A 19664-nucleotide genomic window follows, 5' to 3' on the forward strand; every position below is an offset into this window, starting at 1 on the left:
GGGTTTTCAGATAAACACTCCAGAACCCTACCTTCCAAACGAGAAGATGAGGGCCTACCTTTTCCGTAAGCCTCATGAGTAGATACCAACCGTCCAGATTCCGGTAGATTCTGAAGTCTTGGCCACCCTTCAAGACATCCAATTGAACGATAAGATGTCAGAAGTGTCGGATTATACAGAGAAGGACCTTTTGGAAGAAGGTCAGGAGGAGGAGCTGACCCAAGCTCCAGAAATAGAAGAGGAAGAAATCGATAAGGTGTTGGTTACATCGGTTCCGGCGCCAGAACCTGTTCCCTCTACATCGTCTGTTATCCCAGGTGATATGGGTAGGACTCTTTCTTCTATTGTTGAAATGGTTCAACAAATAAAAAAGAATAATGATGAAAAGGGAGCTGCGATGAAACTTGAAATACGTAGACTCGCAGCATCACGTGGGCCCCAGAAGCGACTCAACGTGAAGGATCTTTCTTTTTGCTCAGATACCAATCCTTGGAGGTATGCCGAACACATGCCAATGAAAACCGGGAAGATTGTTATATCGGAGAAGTTGGGCTCAATTCCCCTGGAAGATGTGGAATTTTGGCTCAACAAAGACTCTTGCCCGGACTGCTATGTCCGTCTTAGGAAGGAGCCAGCCTCAAAGGAGGAAACGGAGACAAAGGAGGTCATAGTCCTTGACCATAGTGAAGCACAGGCGCTACTAACGAGCTCGATGAAAGAGAGGGGTTTCACGAATTCAAAAGTGCCTTTGAGGCCTCTCCAATCAGAGCCTTTCCCTTCATGGAAAAGGGATATAAGGCCGCCTTGAAGGCGGCGGAGGCAGAGAAACCATGCCCCTCCTTGGAGGAATGCAAGCCGTTATCCCTGACCTTACCCTTGGACCAAAAAGACTGGAAAGACGTCCACCTTACCTTCTCAGTCGGGAAGTTCGAAGCTGATATTGCTGAACGTCAGTTTGGTGAGGTACTTCCAAAGTTGTCGGAGTTTCTCTTGCGCAGAGAGCAAGAGACGAAAGAAAGACTTGTGGTATCGATGTTGTTGCAAACGACGTTAGAAACGATGGCAAGTGACCCCAAGAACCAGGACATGTTCATGGTAGTGACCAAAACCCATCAGGCCACAGTTACAAAGGATCTCTATAGCTTTGTTAAAGCTAGGAGAGCCTGTAGAGAGTTTGTGTTCGCCTCGGATGCGCTGAAGCACGAACCGAGGAAACTGATTTCCTCTTGCTTCTCGGGTAAAGACCTCTTTCCCAACGAAGTAGTTAAAGAGGTAGTAGACAAGGCCGCCACGGAGAATAGGAACCTTCTCCAAAAGAGGGGCTTAAATCTTAAGATAAAGTCTTCTCCTGATGAGGGTCCCAAGCCAAGAAGAAGACAAAAAGGCTTAGGCTATCCTCTCGGCCGTTATCGACCATGGTGCCTCAGATAGTGGCACAACCTCCAACCACGTACCAGTTGGCACCTCAACAAGTGGCGACAGTCGCCGGTTTTTAACCCAGATTTCTAAAGGCAGACTTCTTCCTTTCACTCAAAAGCTAGAGGAACAGCCAGAGGTTCTCCTAGACGCCCTTCAAGGGGAAGGGGACTCAGGGGAGGACGTGGTCAAGGAGGTAAGACCTCAGGTCCACAACAGCAGCAGTGAGATGCTACCAGTAGGAGGGAGACTACATCTATTTATGGATTGTTGGACCTTCAATCCCTGGGCCCACAGCCTAATAAAGAATGGACTTGGTTGGAGCTGGAGCAGTCCTCCACCTCCATTTCCTCAGTTCTTCCAACACTCTATCCCCGTTCTGGAAGAATATGTCCAAGAATTCTTAGAGAAAAGAGTAATCCGAAAAGTAAAGTCCATCAAGTTCCAAGGAAGGCTGCTGTGTGTTCCAAAGAAGGACCCGGAAAACAAGTTCATAGTGAACTACAAGTTCAGGATGCTCACACTTCAACACAGGAGGACCCTACTGCCCAAAAGGGTATACACCATCTCCATAGACTTGTCAGACGCTTATTGGCACGTTCCAGTTAATCGTCACCTCTCCTCCTACCTAGGCTTCAAGTTATAAAGAAGTCTTTACGCCTTCAGAGCCATGCCATTCAGGCTAAACATAGCCCCAAGGATTTTCACGAAGCTTGCGAACGCAGCCGTCCATCAATTACGCCTAAAAAGGATCCAAGTAGTGGCCTACTTGGATGACTGGCTGGTGTGGGCAGCAACCAAGACAGAATTCATGCAAGCCTCCAAGATAGTGATCCAGTTCCTGGAACATCTGGGATTCAAGATCAACATCAAAAAGTCTAGACTATCTCCAGCTTGAAAATTTCAGTGGTTGGGAATCCACTGGAATTTAGAGTCACATCGACTTTCCATTCCTGGAAAGACGAGGAAAGAAATAGCAGGATCTGTCAAGAGTCTATTGAAATCTAAACGGATATCAAGACGCAAACAGGAGAGAGTGCTGGGCTCTCTACAGTTTGCTTCAATAACAGAGCCAGTGCTAAGAGCACAGCTAAAGGATGCAACAGTTTTCTGGAGAAAATACGCATCAAAAGCGCGAAGAGATCTGATGAGACCTCTACCGACTCGACTGCGAACGCTTCTCAAGCCTTGGTCCAACGCCAAGCAACTGAGGAAGTCGATACCTCTTCAACCTCCTTCCCCATCAGTTACTATCCACACAGACGCTTCAAAGGAAGGCTGGGGAGGCCACTCTCACCAGAAGAGAGTCCATGGAGCTTGGTCCAATCTTTTCAAGTCATTTCACATAAAGTTTCTAGAAGCCATGGCAGTACTTCTTACACTAAAGAAAGTATCTCCTCACCACTCGACCCACATAAGATTGGTTCTAGACAGCGAGGTGATAGTGAGATGCCTGAATCGGTATGGGTCGAGATCGCCTCAAATCAACCAAGTGATGTTGGCCATATTCCGTTTGGCGGAAAGAAAGAACTGGCACCTGTCAGCAGTTCACATTCAAGGGTTCTGCAACGTGACAGCGGACGATCTATCCAGGTTCACACTGATAGAGTCAGAATGGTCCCTAGACGCAGGATCCTTCTCCTTCATCTTAAGTCAAGTCCCGGAACTGCAGATAGACCTCTTTGCGACGAAAGATAACAAAGAAATACATCGTTATGTGTCCCCGTACGAGGATCCGCTAGCGGAGGCAGTGGACGCTATGTCCCTAGACTGGAACAGATGGTCCAGGATTTACCTGTTCCCTCCGGACAACCTTCTTTTGAAGGTCCTCGACAAATTTAGATCCTTCAAAGGGAAAGTGGCAATAGTGGCCCACAAGTGGCCAAAGAGCGTTTGGTTCCCTCTGGCATTGGAATACGACTGAAGTTTGTACTGCTACTGGATCCATCCCTATCTCAGCGAGTACAGAAGTCGACTGTCTTCGCTTCATGACAGAAAACCTGGAACCTGCATCTCATGATTTTCTCTCCTTAGCAATGAGAAAAAGATTCAGGGTATCAGGAGACAGTATAGACTTTTTGGAGGAATATAAGTCCAAATCTACCAGAAGACAATATGAGTCATCATTGAAGAAGTGGGTGTCCTTTGTCAAGGCGAAGAAACCAAAAGAAATCTCAACAGATTTTTGTTCATTTTTCTTCATTCACTTTCATGAGCAAGGTTTAGCAGCCAACACAATATCAACGTGCAAGTCTGCCTTGACAAGACCGATACTATATACCTTTCAGGTAAACCTTTCTAACGATAATTTTAATAAAATTCCGAAGGCCTGTGTTAAGCTTAGACCTTCAGCGCCTCCAAGACCCATTTCATGGACACTAGATAAGGTTCCTCATTATGCCTCAATAATGAACAATAAGGAGTGTGCCTTGAAGGATTTGACTCCAAAAGTTATATTTCTATTTGCACTCACTTCGGGGGTAGAGTTAGTGAAATAGTGGCGCTCTCGAGAGAGGAAGGCCACATTCAGTTCTTGAAAGGGGGAGAACTGAATCCATTTCCAGACCCGACGTTTCTTGCCAAGAACGAGCTACCCACCAACAGGTGGGGCCCTTACAGAATCTGCCCTCTGAAGGAAGATGCATTTCTATGTCTAGTGGAGTGGTTAAAGGTCTATATTCATAGAACTTCAGACTTTAGAGGAGGACAGCTGTTCAGAGGAGAAACCTTGGGCTCAAATTTATCTCTGAAACAACTAAGGGTGAAACTCACCTATTTTATTTGCAGAGCGGATCCAGACTATACACCCGCAAGAAATGATCCGAGGAAAGTTGCCTATTCTATAAATTTCTTTAATAATATAGAATTTGAACATCTTCGTTCGTACACCGGCTGGTAGTCATCCAAGGTGTTCTTTATGCACTATGCGAAGCAAATGGAGCAACTCAAGAGGTCTGTGGTAGCAGCAGGTAGAGTTCTTGAACCTGCTGTTTAAATCTGCGAGGAACAGTGAAATTAATTTGGGACGATTAGTTAAGAGGGTGGGTGTGGAGTCACAGACTGTTACTACAAACTGAGTGATAGGCCACTAACGTATCCTTACGAACTGTTCCATTGACTTTGGTGAACTAAGCATAATACGGACACATGTGCCAAGCGTTTTTTACGCTAATGTAAATAAACAGTAATACAGACTGTATCACCATTATTAATAATTCGATTAAAGTGGCAAATTTGTTTCCTTTCAGACGAAACAATATTTTCTGTTTACTGTTCTTTATGATTTATTGGATATCATCCGCATTTTATGAATTTTATAAATGCTGACTGATATATATGTTTATTAAATTTTTAATAAACTAGTTCTTAGTGAACCTTGCGTCTTATTAGCCCACACTCATTTTATTAGAAATGTATTGAGCATTAAGTTTAAAATATGGATAATTTTAACATGGAATGTCTTTTAAGGCTATTCCTCTCTTCAAGCAGAACTCCACTTGCTTTAACCCTTCCTTAGGAAAGATTAACGTTGTACCCTAAGGGGATGGTGGTAGAGTTGCAAAATTTGTTCCAACTGTTGTCTGATAATTTATTAAGAGTAGACACGCTGGGGGAGAAGTCAGGAATTCATAATGGCATTGGTGACTCTTATACAAACTTTGCTTTATAAAGTAAAGGGCGAGACCACTATACAAGCTTGTCATTTTGTCATCCATAGATAATATGTACTCCTCTACACTTTTTCCAGAGTCTAGTAAGACTCTTCTCTGTAGGGGGCAGGAAGCACTAACATAGTTCATGCTTAGATGAAATGATGTATGACGGTAACATCATATGTCTTTAGGTCAAGACGGACCAGGAAAATACTTTCTTGAGGGTATGGCACCAGTTAAGAATCCACAGATACTGTAATGCTCAGGTAGATTTCCATCAGGACGACATGGCCTGAGCCCAAAAAACAGATTTTGAGCGAAGTGGAAAATCTATTTTTGGGTGAGGTAGCCATGTCGTCCTGATGGACCCGCCCTTCCTTTTAATTTAAAAAAAGGGCTTATTGACCCCTTCCTATAATACAGTATCTGTAGTACCTCGTGTATCGCTACAAGGAATAAAGTTGGCGCTGCCGTTATCGTCATATACACACTCGAAATGGGATCGGAGAGATACCTTATGAATGGCTCTCCTTTCATTCTCGTTTTTAGATTCTTGCCACTGTAACCCCTCGAAGCGTTAATACTGTTCGGGGTGAAGATAGCTATGTGGCGTGTCAAGAATACGTCCTCTGATATTATGCGATATCCCTGTTAGATTTAATTAGGGATATTCGCTCCAGGAGTTAGAATTCTGGATACCTTAAGGTAAAATTCTCTGGGAATATCACTGTAGTCAAATATACCCTAGGAAGCTATGCTTTAGGAACTTCCATCAGGACGACATGGCTACCTCACACAAAAATAGATTTTTCGCTTCGTTCAAAATCCATTATATATATATATATATATATATATATATATATATATATATATATATATATATATATATATATATATATATATATATATATATATATATATATATATATATATATATATATATATATATATATATATATATATATATATATATATATATATATATAATTGATTATTATAAATATATAAAAAATATTGGAAAATTTAATATTGCTAGTGTTTGATAGTTATATTCAGTATCTATATATGGTTCTTAATTTGATATTTTGTCTTCAGGTTTGTTGATACATAGATTCTTATGGGTCTTTCTTCTTATTCTACGGGCTGACCAAGGGAAAGGCAACAACAAGAGTTGGTTATAATACTCCAACAACAACAACAATTATTATTATTATTGTCATGGCGCCCGTGCCTATATGAAGAGTTGGCTGTAATACACTATCACCTTTCATGGCGTCTAAGAAAATTGTCCCCAAATTTGGAACAATCTGGTAAATTTAGGGAAGAGTTTGGTTTAATCAGTATGTTGCAATAACCCAAATCTTGGTGTTATAGTTACAGAAAAAAATGAAATCAATAGTATGTATAAAACATATCTTACATTGTCTTAAAGTTTGCTAAGGAAAAATTTGCTTTTAATTTTTGGGAAAATTAGATGGTTCTTAAATTCAGAGATTACGCAAAGTAGTGAGCTGATCATTAAGAGTACATACTCTGGAATGATAATATATTTAACATCACCATCAATTTCCCCTATGCAAGAGAGAAAGAGACAATTACGTTTAGAATTAATGTTTTTCAACCCTTCAATTAAGAGGGTTTTCAATAATATTGATCTTCGTTATTTTTGATGATTTATACATACAGCAGCTTGTTGTTGTTGGGGTATTAAAGCCAACACTTGTTGTTGGCACGGGCCTTTCCCTTGGTTGGCCCGTAGGTGATCTGTAAAAATTTATAAGGTAGTTGCATTAATGGAAATTTGAAAGGTTTTTAGTAGTAGAGAAAGATGTGGATAGGGTAAGGATGATGGTGGTAGTGGTAGAGGGCCATCATTTCTCGGATAGTGGTAGTTTGAAAAGTGGGGGTGTAAGGCTTTTGAAGATTAGAGAAAAATTGTGCAGGTGGGGTTGTCCAACCCTTTACTCCCTAGGGTCCCTGCAGAGAGATTTTTAAGTGGTAGATTAGTTGAGAAGTGAAAGGGGGTGATGTGAATAGAGCCTTACAATGAGGAGATGAGATGGTGCATGGAATGAGGAGGTCTTACCTTGGTGGAGGTAGTGTTGAAAGCAACTGTGCATGTGTGTCTATGCTTTCGACAATTGCTTTTGCCAGTGTGGCTGCCTCTTTCATGGCATATGGTGTGTTGATGTCTACAAGTAGATCACCTCGTAGCTGTGCTGTTTCTCTGCATTCTAGTAGGTAGTGCAGGAGAGGTTGTTGTGGTATGACATCACAGTGTTCGCACCTTGTCTGGATGTCATCTAGGAGTTCCCAGTTTGCTTTGTAACCCAGCCGGAGTCTGTGTATGCATACTGCCAGTTTTCTTGGGGTGTATCTGTCTATGGGAGGGGGTTCTAGTTCCGATGCCCATTTGTACCATGTTGCAGAGGGAGAGCCATTCTCTATCCTCATATGTAGTTCCTTGATTAGGTTGTTCTTGAGCTGTGTCTTTATTTTGCTTTTGATTTGTTGCAGTGCAGGCTGTATGTGCACCTGTACATTGTGAATGTGTTTGGTGCTTTTGGCTAGCTCATCAGCCTTTTCATTCCCTGGTATCCCGATGTGACTGGGGATCCAGTTTATAGTTACTAGTCTGTTTCTTTCATTATGTTGATGTAAGAGGATTTTAATGTCCGCTATCAGGGATTTGTTTTCTTTGTTTTTGTCCTGCTGTAGGACCTGCACTGAGGATCGTGAGTCAGTATGGATGACTACTGGTCCTTCCTCATTTTCAATAGAGTATTTTAATGCTTGCTGTATTGCAACAAGCTCTGTCTGCAGGGTGGAGACATTGTTGGATGTTCTCCAGCAAGCTGTGAACTTGCAGGAGTGAACTGCCGCTCCTGCTGTTTGGGTTCCAGGATCTACTGTGCCATCAGTATAGTAGATCTGTGCCCCTGTTGTTTCTACTGAGGTTATTGCTGCTTGTGCTGCGTTTCTGAGTTCTTCTATTGTGCAGTTTTCTTTTGCCCTTGGGAGTTTGGTGTAGTTGAATTTAGCAACTTGTTTTTTCCATGGTGGAATGTGTATAGTACTTTGTGCTGTGTCAGGTTTTAATTGTAGGATTGTTTCTGTAAGGCCAAGTCTTTTGATGTTATCGCTATGGTCCTTGCCATAAGAATCTGGGGTTTGTACTTCAGGATGTTTGGATAGTTCCTCTCTTACTCGTCTTTTGGTGATTGAGTCTCTGTCTGACAGGAACATCTTTGCAACTATGCTTGCATTTCTTAGTGCAATTCTGTCTTCGAGGGTTGGTAGTCCGGTTTCCAACCTTAGGTTGCAAAGTCTTGTCCACATTGGGGCACCCAACATGAGTCTCATGGCATTGTTTTGAATCACTTCAATTGTGCTTGTTTGTAGATCTGTTAGTCCCAGGAGTGTTGGGGCGGCATAGTCTACTAGTGATCTGGAACAGGCTAGATAGTATTTCTTTTGGATGTGTTCATTTGCTCCATCCTTGAGCCTGCACATATATCTCATAGCTGCATTTCTGGCATTTGTTCTTTCCTTGAGATTTTTTATCTGTTGCTTGAAAGTGAGCTGTTTGTCTATTATTACCCCGAGGTATGTGTATTGGTCCACCCATTCTAGGGGTTCCATTCCTATTGTGAGTGGTTGTACGGGGTTTGGGGCTTTGATTGTCATTGCTTTTGTTTTGGCAATGTTAATTTTTAGTCCAAGCTCATTGGATTTGTGGCTGATGGCATTGAGTGCTCTTTGCATTTTTATTGTCCTGACTGGCCCTCGAGCTATTACACATACATCATCTGCATAGATAAATATATTAACTCCTTCAGGTAGCTGAAGTGAGGCTATATTCTCCATGAGGATGTTGAAAAGGAGGGGGCTTAGAATTCCTCCTTGTGGCGTACCATTTTCCAAATCATGATATGTGGATATCACTCCTTGAAATTTGACTCTGGCTTGCCTTCCTAGCATGTAGTTTTTAGTCCATGCTAGTAGGTGTCCTTTGACTCCTTTTTTGGCTACTGATTGCAGCACTGCAACTGGGCTTGCAAGCTCGAAGGCTTTTTCAAAGTCTATGAAGACTATTGTTGCCTTGTTCTGATTTATGCAGCTTAATACATCTGTGATGCATTCAGAGGTTCCAATTCCCTCCTGATATGCATATAGCTGCTTGTTTAGGGGGCCAATTTTGTACTTTATTCTGTTTAAGACCATTTTTTCTCCTGTTTTTTCTATACAGGATACCAAGGCTATTGGCCTGGGATTTGTTGGATCCTTTGGCTTGGGAATTGGCTGTGTATCTTGTTGTCTCCAGGTTTGAGGCCTTATGTGCTCTAGGTGTGTTTTGTTTAGTAATCTTAGGAATGCAGTTTCTCCTGCTGGACCCATGTGTTTGATCATTGTGTAGGTGATTTTGTCAGCTCCAGGTGCAGTGTCTTTCCCTGTCTTTTGTACTGCTCTTAGCTCCTCAACTGTGTATGGGGTGTCTGTGTCATCCTGCTGAAGGCAGGCTGTGTTGATCTCTTCCCATCTTGATGGTGCCAGTTGCTCTTGTTGTATTCTGGTTTCGGGGGAGAGATTGATTGACAGTGTTCTGTTTGCAAAGGATGTTGCAATTCTTTCAGCCTCCTCATGTGGGTGTGGGTGTGTGGCAATTGGTGTCTTTCTCTTTTTTCCGGCTACTCTGCCTAGCCATTTCCAAAGCTGAGTTAGATTGGTGTATCCTGACAGGCTTGAACACCATTCCATCCATTTTTCAATTCTGATTTCATGGATTCTTTCATTTGTTTCAGTTTTGACTGTTTGTAGTAGCTCTCTGTTTTCTACTGTGGATCTTCTTCTGTATATTTTTGTGACTCTGTTTAGTCTGGTTTTTAGTCTTCTGACTTCTGGGCAGTAGTACCAGGAGTCTTTGTAAGTGTAACTACCTTGTGTTGTTTTTAGTGGCATAGCTCTGTTGGCTGCATTGTGAAAGGCCTCAACTAGGTCTTTTTCTAGCTGGTCTATGTCCTCTGGAGGAGCGTAGCTGATTGCCCATTCCTCTATGGTTGTTTGAAAGCAGACCCAGTCTGCTAGGTCCTGGTTCCATCTTGGTGGGGGTGGTGGGATTGGAGGTAGTTGTTGTAAGTCCAATTCTGTCACTGTGGCAAAGTGATCACTTATCAGGGTTGAGTGTACTTGCCACTTGGTTAGGTGTCTAATGGCTGTTGTGGCAAAAGTCAGATCTAGTCTTCCACCTCTTATGTGTGTAGGTTGCCCTGTGTTTAGGAGGGAGACTCCCTCAAATTCATCCAGGGCGAAAGCTATGTGTTCCCCTGAGGGGTTTGTCCTTGATGGGGATGATAGTATGGGGTGATGTGCATTAAAATCCCCGCAGATAATTGTTGGTGTTCTTTCTGTGTGAGCAAAGAGTTGAGTTAGTTGTAACTCTCCTGTATCCTCCCTATGTAATTTTCTGTATATGTTGTATATGTCTATTTTTTGATTCAGTAATGTTATTGTTACTGCTAGTGTCTCTATGTTGGTGCCACAGGGAATAGGGTTGTGTAACCTTGTTGTTGGTATGCTAGTTTTAACTAATGTAGCTAGTCCTCTGTCTGTGCCTATCTGTGGTGCGATGTAGGCATTGTAGCCTGGGATTTTTAGTTTCTTTCCTGCTGGAAGATTGGTTTCTTGTAGCAGGATGACATCTACATTCTCAGTTTTGCATATTGCAATTAGGGAGGAGATCTTTGGTCTAACACCGGCTGAGTTCCAGTTCAGAACTCTTACTCCATGGTGTAGGTTGAAGAGTATTGTCTTGGGTCCCTAGGGGCAAAGGCAATTGCCTTGACCTCGGAGGATGAAGTGGATGAGGTGGATGGGGTGAGAGTGGATGATGGGATGATGGATGGGGTGAGTGGTATGATAGGTGCTGGGACTGAAGTGGAGGATGTGGAAGGTACGGGTGATTGAGGTGATGGAATGGTAGGTGTGGTTGATGAGGAGTGAGAAGTGATCTCCTGGATAGCAAGAGAGGGGGATTGGGAGGACTTATTCCTGGAGAGCAAGTCTTTTAGGACTTGTTCAATGCTGGTAGCAATTGTTGCAGCATTGATTTTTCCAGTCACGGCCTGAGTGACTAGTTCGGTCAATTTGTCTTTTAGGACCGTGGTCTTTATGAAGATGGTCCTAGGCAGTGGTTTCGGACCTTCGGTTGGAGCCTTGGAGGTAGATCTGGCTCTGGGTTTAGATACTGACCTGGTTCTTGTTCTGGAGTTGGAGTGCCTGTTTAGCTCCTCCTGGGTATAAAATCTCCTTCTGGGTAGAGGTTTGGGGGCCGCTCTTACTCTTGATGGGTCCCTTTTGTCTTTGGGGAGGGCAGCAATTACTCTTGCTACCCTTTCAGGGCATCCCCAGGCCATTGCAGTATGCCCTTTCTTGCAGTTGGAACACTTTTTGACTGTGGGTATTCCAGCAGCCTTCTTGTCAATGCACTCCTGTGTGGGGTGCTTGAGGCTGCAGACAGCACAGGTTGGGACCTTTGCTTGGCATTGGTCCTTGTGATGCCCATACTTCTGGCAGTTGTAGCATCTGAGGGGATCAGGGTAGTATTTGTTGACCCTGAAACTGCCAAAGATGCCCAGGTCGACTGTTCGTGGGTGTGGACCCTTGAATGTCACCAGTATGGCTTTTGTAAGGAAGCCTGCCTTATTCTTCATCCTTTCCGCTGCGGTGATATTTGGTAATTTAGTTAGGTGGCTTTCCATCATATCAGTTGGGTAGCCAACCACAACTGCTTTTTTTAATTTTTCCTCTTCTTTAAGCTCCAATAGCTTAATGTCTGAGGTGCTTCGCAAGGTTATCAGTGCCCTTGCGTCCTTGGTGGATATGGTCCACTGTCCTTGCCTGTTCGGTTTGGCAATCATCTTAATGTTTTTGTGCTTGCTTTCAAAGGCAGCAATAGCCTTGAAGGCCTCTGATGAGTTACCAGCCAAGACCCTAAAAAAATAGGTCTTGTTTTCTCTAGCAGGCTGGTTGCTGCTTCCTGCGGTGAGGTTTTCTTGCTGTGTGGGTACAACATTCCCTGGTTGGCTCCTTCTAGGAAGTTTCTTTTTCCTTCTTACTTCCTGCCAAGGTAGGTTACCTTCTCCATCAGAGTCGTTGTCGTTGGTCCTCTTCCTGTTAGTTTGGTCTTGGTCCTGTTCCATTCGTTTCTGTTCATTGTCCATGAGTTCCTTTTCGGCTTCCTTGTCAAGTTCATTTAGAAGGGGTTGCAGGTCGGGGTCCATCTCCATTTCACCAGTTGCTAGAGCTTCTAGTACTATCTCATGAAGTTCGTTCCAGGATAAGTCCTTTTTTTCAAGATAAGTAAGTATATGATCAGAGACCATATAGAGGGACAGACAGTGTGCCTGGTGGGGTTGTCCAACCCTTTAAGCCCTAGGGCCCCAAGCAAAGTTATAGTAGAAGTTGTAAGAATGAATTACAGAATCTGAAAATGAAACACAAATTCGTTAGTTATATGGGGGTTATGCTAACTAACCTATTGCTAGAGCAGTGCTGAAACTAACTCTTTTTAGCTAAGTACTAGCCTACACAAATAGCTGTTGGGGAGCCTTCTTACTGCGTTCACGCACTAAGACGGCCCAGCAGTCTATTCCTGCAGGTAGGGAGGTTGGGGGTAATAAGTAAAACTCAGTGGAGACCTAAAAGTTTTTATTTCAGCTGATTCCTGACCCTATTTGAATACTGGCTTATTTCGCCAGTTACCAAGAATAACAACCTATTACTTATCAAACAACTTGGCTTATAGGCGCCAAGCCTAACAGCCCTATGCCACTTGCCACAGACAGCGAGAGTGGGAGTTTTTGACCCTTGGGCCCTGCTTCAACTGGAGTTTTAAGACCACAACGGCTACCAGATTTTCCACAGGAGGATCTATTAGTAAGGTAAAATTATGTAGTTGGAGGCAAAGCTTAGCCTATATTGTCAATTTTAATTTTCTTTATATGAGGGGGCTGATTACAGCCAATTCAGGGGCAAGGCCCTTGTCAGTACAGCAAAAACTGCAACAGAAATCGTCGAAAAAACGGCGAAAATCGGCGACGAATTCGGCGAGAAATCGGCGAAAAACGTCGGCGAAATCGGCGATTTATCGGCGGAGGCGGCGGCGGCGGTGGCGGCGGTCTCTTCAGGAAGCTGAAAGTATCAGCAAAGTGAAGAGGGAGCAGGCAACAGCAGTAACGGCGGCACATCACAAGAGCTAAGAAAGAAATTATTGCAAGACAGAGATTTAACATTCGAAAAGGTATTGATAATAGGCGGAGCTTTAGAAACCTCGGATAGGCAAAAAAACATAATAGGTAGTTCTACAAGTAATAGAATAGAATATTCTAAAATTAGTACAAGAGGTTCAAAATGGGAAAACAATGAGAATCAGAGAAGAAATATATCAAAGCCTAGTCATAGAAAAGGCCTAACACAAATGTTCATAAATATCTGAATCCGGCCTATACACAGAAACAACGGGAAAATCTCAAGTTTTAGAGAGGTGTGGTAAAACTGATCATCTTACATACAGAGCAAAGAAATGCTCTGCTATTGGACAAACATGCCAAAATTTTAGAAATAAGGGTCATTTTGACAAGGCTTGTAGATTCCCTAAACAGTACGCAAAGAAAATAAATGCTACAGTTGATATTATTGGTCAAGAGAATAATGCGGAAAATGTTCATGACAATCAGGATAAGTCAGAAAATTATTCTGCGTTTCGCATAAATTCTGTCAATAAATATACAAAGGAACGTATCATGGTAGAAGTAATCATAAATGGTAAACCGATTCTGATATAAGTTGACACAGCAGCCGATGTATCAATTATGTCTGAGAAAACAGCTAAAAGCATTCCTAATTTGTTATTAGAAGGTACAAATAGAGTTTTGAAAGGTTATATTGGTTTTTATATTCAGGTAATAGGTGATAAGTATAGTACACAGAACAGAAATTAGAAAGAATGTCATTAACAGTAGTAAAAGGTAAAGGACAAACTTTGCTAGGTTTGGATTGACTACTTACTTACTTACTTACTTACTTCCACTCCCAGGTAGGCTTTCCGCCTGTCAGTGGAATCAGTTGTTTTCTCCACTCAATTCTGTTTTCAAAATTTCCATCTCTTCTCAGCTGTACAATTATTGGCATGTTGTTCTTTGTCAGAATCTCTTCAATTCCATCCCTCCAGCGTTTACGTGGTCTACCTCTTGATTGGCTACAGTATTTGAAATTAGATTGGTCTGGTATTTTGAAGGTTACAGGTTGATAAGATGAACACAAAAAGGAAATGTCTGTGGATAACATCATATCAGATTTTCAAGAAGTATTTGAAGATAAAGTAGGTACAATAAAGAATGCAAAGGCAATTTTAGTTTTGAAACCTGACAGTGCTCCTATATTTTGTGCTCCCAGAACAGTACCGTAGGCATTGAAAAGTGCAGTTGAAACAGAAATCAGGAGATTAGAAAAATAAGGTTCTATGGGAAAAGGTTACATATTCAGATTGGGCTACTCCATTAGTACCTATTGTGAAGGAAAATGGTCGGGTTAGGTTATGTGGAGATTACAAAGTAACGTTGAATCCACAACTGAAAGTTGCTCAACATTCATTACCAAATCCGAAAGATATGTTTGCAACTATGTCATGATTCAAGGTTTTTTATTAGTTACATTTAAAACAAGCATTTTAACAGCATCCCATGGATGAAAGTTCACAAGAATTATGTACAGTAAATACATCCTTAGATTTGTTTAGGGCAAAGAGATTACCTTATGGAGTTGAGAGTAGTCCAGCTATATGGCAACAAACTATGGGTATGATTTTTTCAGGAATGCAAGGAGTATTCTTTTTTATAGATGATATTTTCATTACTGGTAAAGACACAAGAGAACATAAAGAATGATTGCGAACAGTTCTGAAGAAGTTGAAAGAACATAATATTAAAGTAAATAAGAGCAAAGGTATTTTTGAAGTTGATTCAGTGGAATACTTAGGTTTTGTAATAAATGGCAAGTGCATTCACAAACCTAAAGAGAAGATTAAAGCTGTACAGTCAACTAAAGTACCAGAAAGTGTTAATGAATTACAATTATTTTTAGGTTTAGTACCATTTTATGGGAATTTTATTCAGAATTTGTCTACAATTGCACATCCATTGTGTAATTTCTTGAATAAGGGTGCAAAATGGAAGTGAACAAAAGAGTGTCAGGAATCTTTTGAAAGAATCAAACAGGAAATAACATCACCCACATTCCTAGTACATTATCAAACGGATATACCATTTAAATTAGTATGTGATGCATCACACTTAGGTTTAGGTGCAATATTATCTCATGTAATGCCAGATGGAACAAAAAACCAATTGCATTCACTTCTAGAGTATTGAACAAGGCAGAAAGGAATTACTATCATATAGAAAAAGAAGGTTTAGCATTAGTGTAAGGAGTTAAGATATTTCATAGGTATCTTTGTAGTAGGTAGAAGTTCGCACTTGTTACAGATCACAAACCTTTATTAGCAATATTGGGTCCAAAAGCAAGTTTACCTACGTTGGTATCTACAAGACTACAACGTTGGGCAATTACGTTAGCCGCGTACCACTATGATATAGAATACCGTCCAACATCTAACATGGGTAATGCAGATGCTTTATCCAGATTACCAGTAGATTACCTTACTTAGTAAGGCTTTAGAGAGTTTAATGACAGGTAGGGACTTATGTGGAAAAGAGGAAAATTGTAAACCCTATAAAGATATATGGTATGAACTGAGTGTAACAAAAGGAATAGTGATGAGAGGTTCTAGGGTAGCTATTCCTAATTCACTGAGGAATAAGGTTTTGTCTGAAATACATGCTGATCACCAAGGTATTGTAAGATCAAAGTCAATTACAAGAACTTTTTTATGGTGGCCAGGTGTAGATAAAGATGTGGAATCTTATATAAAAAATCGTATGAATTGTGTTATGCAACAGAACAATCCTCATTTTGTTAGAATGCACCCATGGGAGTTACCCAGGTATCCATGGTAAAGAGTGCATATAGATTTTGCAGGTCCTTTTTTAAATCATTAGTTTATGATAGTAGTAGATGCTTAGATTAAGTGGTCAGAAGTCCTTCCTATGAAAACAACAACGTCTTACACCACAACAAAAGAGTTGATGCAAATTTTTTCTACAGAAAGAATTGTTGGAGATAATGGTCAACAATTTACCTCACAAGAGTATAAAGAAGTAGAGAATTTCCCAAAAGTAAGAACTTTTTTTATCTTTATCTGATGTCAGGGTAAGATCATACAACATTCCAGAGAAGTGGATACCAGGAGAGATTGTAAGAGAGATAGGAAATTTACATTATGATGTTCAAGTTAGTGGAAATATTGTAAAATGTCATGTTGATCAATTACAGCCATTAAACTGAAATACAATAGAGCATGTAAATGTTAGAGATGGAAAACTTTCAGAAGTAGTTACATCAAATGAGTCAAATATTAGCCAAGATGCTACAACATCAAATGTAGATTCAGAACCAATTCATGTACTAGTACAAGATGAGGTTAGAGTGCTTCCCAATAGGATTAATAGAGAAAAGCCCCCTTAGAGATTGGATTTTTAAAGATTTTTACAATGTCAAGTTAAGGGGGAGGATAGTGTTTTTATTAGTGTAATAATGTACTGTATTACCTCAAATGTTACATCTATTGAGCGCAACATTGCATCATATTGCATTGATAAAACCTGTTTAAGATTGTACATAACTGAAATAATGTATTTTGATATTAGGGTTCAAGCATTTATTGATTACCTCAAAGATGGGATGTGATTCTTTCTACTTTTATACTGCAGCAGGATTTAAGTCTTTTGAGAGCGATGCTCTTATGTTTGTTATAAGATTTTGGTTTTTGAGATTGTTTACGAGACGCTCGACGCTCGGTTGGGAGTTGGTTGTTGGAAGCCCAGAGCCAAGAGCAATGTAGCCTCTTATTATACATTAAAGGGTTATGTATACACCTGCATTTGATTCAACATATCATCAATAAAAATTGACAACGCAGATGGGATACCCCTGGATAATTACTAATAATTATTCACTCATTTACAGGTGAGTAATATACTGAAATCACCAGTCAATCAACCAACATAAAATATAAAAAACGCGTGGGGCTGACCAACCTTAAGGTCCTCATTGTCTTTATTACCCCATAAAGGTGCCAAATTCCCATTTTATGAGAGATTTAACATTGACATTTTTCTCTCACCACCATAGATAAACAAAAAACGTTTGTTTTCATTGTGGGGATTTTTATTACAAACCTTCCCCTACCCACAATGAAAATAAGCTTTTAAGCAAAACCTGAAACTACAGCCCTGATTATGTCTGTCTGTCTTTTTTTTACTATCATTTTTTAAACTATTAAACATATGGGAAAGAACAAAGTGAGGATTTTATGCAAAATTTGCTATGGGTAATCTTTCGTGGATTTTCATATATCCAATGAATAAACAGATCCACGCTACAGCAAATAAACTACGATCAATAAAGTCCCTGAACAATATATGAAGAAGAAGATACCAATATCAAAGGGTAGTTGGTAGATCTCGTCCATGGACGCTCTCAACGCTGAATTGAACATACAGTAGATGTCCTAGCCCAGGGGAGTAAGAACTGTAAGTTACACTTCTCATAGTTTGGGGTGCTTATGCCAGAGAGAGAGAGAGAGAGAGAGAGAGAGAGAGAGAGAGAGAGAGAGAGAGAGAGAGAGAGAATCTGGCTTATGTATCCATTTACTTGTAAAGAGGAATATTATATTCAACTTTTGTTTTTATAGTTGATTCTTATTAAAAGTCTCCATGAATATACATCTCCCTTATATCTTAACAACATTGACATGATCAAGCTTTCGTCTTCAGATTTGTAAAACAGCGAAAAGAAAAGAGTCACATCTTAATTTTGCTTTCATGAAGAAAATTACCAAGTGTCAATTGTTTCACTTCCCAAGTCTCTCAGTGGCAAACAACCTTTAAGTTTAGGTCTTGTGGCACCATTAGGTTTGTTGTTTTATAAGTTAATTATCTGAAATACTCTAACTCACAGTTCTTTCAAAAATACAACTTGAATAGTTTAAAGAGTAAATAATGAGAAGGGTTAAGGGGGTGACAGTTATAGAAAACGGATTTTGACACAGGAAAAATCATTTGTTTTTGTGTGAGATAGCCATGTCGTCCCGATGGAAGTTCCTCATTGGCCGCTTCTACTTGGGATATTTCTACGTGTGATATACCAGAGAAATTTTATCTTAGAGGTATCAATGTGAGACATCAGATTCATTTCTGTCGCTTCCGGATCTAAATTTGCTGCTACATACCAGTTAAGCTTCTTTTTGAAGCTCATGGTAAAGATATTGATTTGCTGTTCCAGGACTTGCTCTAGAATGAAATAGAATGATTTTGTGTCCAGAGACCATTCTGTTTCATGAGGATTGGATCTCGACAGGGCGTCCACCGTCACATTGCGAATCCCATCGAGGTCAACTGCTGAAAGATGAAATTTCCTCCTTTTTGCAAAAGAGAGAAGGGCTAGGATTACATGGTTGATCTGAGGAGACCTGGAGCCCTGTCTGTTGACGCAGTGTACTATTGTATTGTTGTTGATGACTAATTTGATGTGAATTCGTCTTTGGGCATGGTCTCTTCAGAGTCAGACACAATGCTATAGCCTCACGAACATTGATGGGAAATTTATGAAATGCAATCAAACACTGACCCTACACTTTTTTGGAAGAAACATACTGCTGGGGAACCGTGTACACAGTCTGAGGGATGGCGGCAACTGAGGCAAAGCGACAGGAGGGGTTTTCCTTCCCTTAAAGTGACTTCTGGGCTTCTTGCCCTCAGGTTGAGGTCCTTCATTGGGGATAAATTTTGGTTTAGAGAACATAACCCACTTGTCTATAAAGCTCTTATTCTCTTGAGCTGCTTAGTTCATGACTTCTTCAACCAATTTTTCAGGGAAGAGATCCTTCTCCCAGATATTAGAGTTGATCAGTTTTCTAGGTTCATGTCTGATTGTAGCAGCGGCTAGGACGTGTTCACTACATTCTCTCCTGGCTAGGAAGAAAGATTGTAGAACCCTATGAAAACATGATTATGTGAGTCTTCACCAGGACAGGGAAGAGATCAGATTTGGAATAGTTTCCAAGAAGCATCTCTAGATAAGATTGGAAGGCTAAAGAGGCAGAAAGTTTTTTTTTTTAGCTCCCACTTCTCCATTTAATAGGGATTTGAGATTTCTATGCAGTTTTTCATTAAGTACTTTGCCTCCGATGTCTTTATATAGTTTTCCAACAGTGAAGGTATGTTGGACATCCTTCCAGTTTTTCCAATCATAAGGAAGGGCTAGAGAGACAGGTTTACATTCCTGTAGCACTGGGAATGGCCTGCTATCCACTATTGCTTTCATCACGTCCTCTAAGCGTTTAGAGGCAAAAGGGAAGACAATATCCTTGGGTGGCACAAAGGTGGCCTGTTTCCTGCCAAAGGCAAAAAGTTGGGCATT

This window comes from Palaemon carinicauda, chromosome 25 (assembly GCF_036898095.1).
Source record: "Palaemon carinicauda isolate YSFRI2023 chromosome 25, ASM3689809v2, whole genome shotgun sequence".
Lineage (NCBI taxonomy): Eukaryota > Metazoa > Arthropoda > Malacostraca > Decapoda > Palaemonidae > Palaemon > Palaemon carinicauda.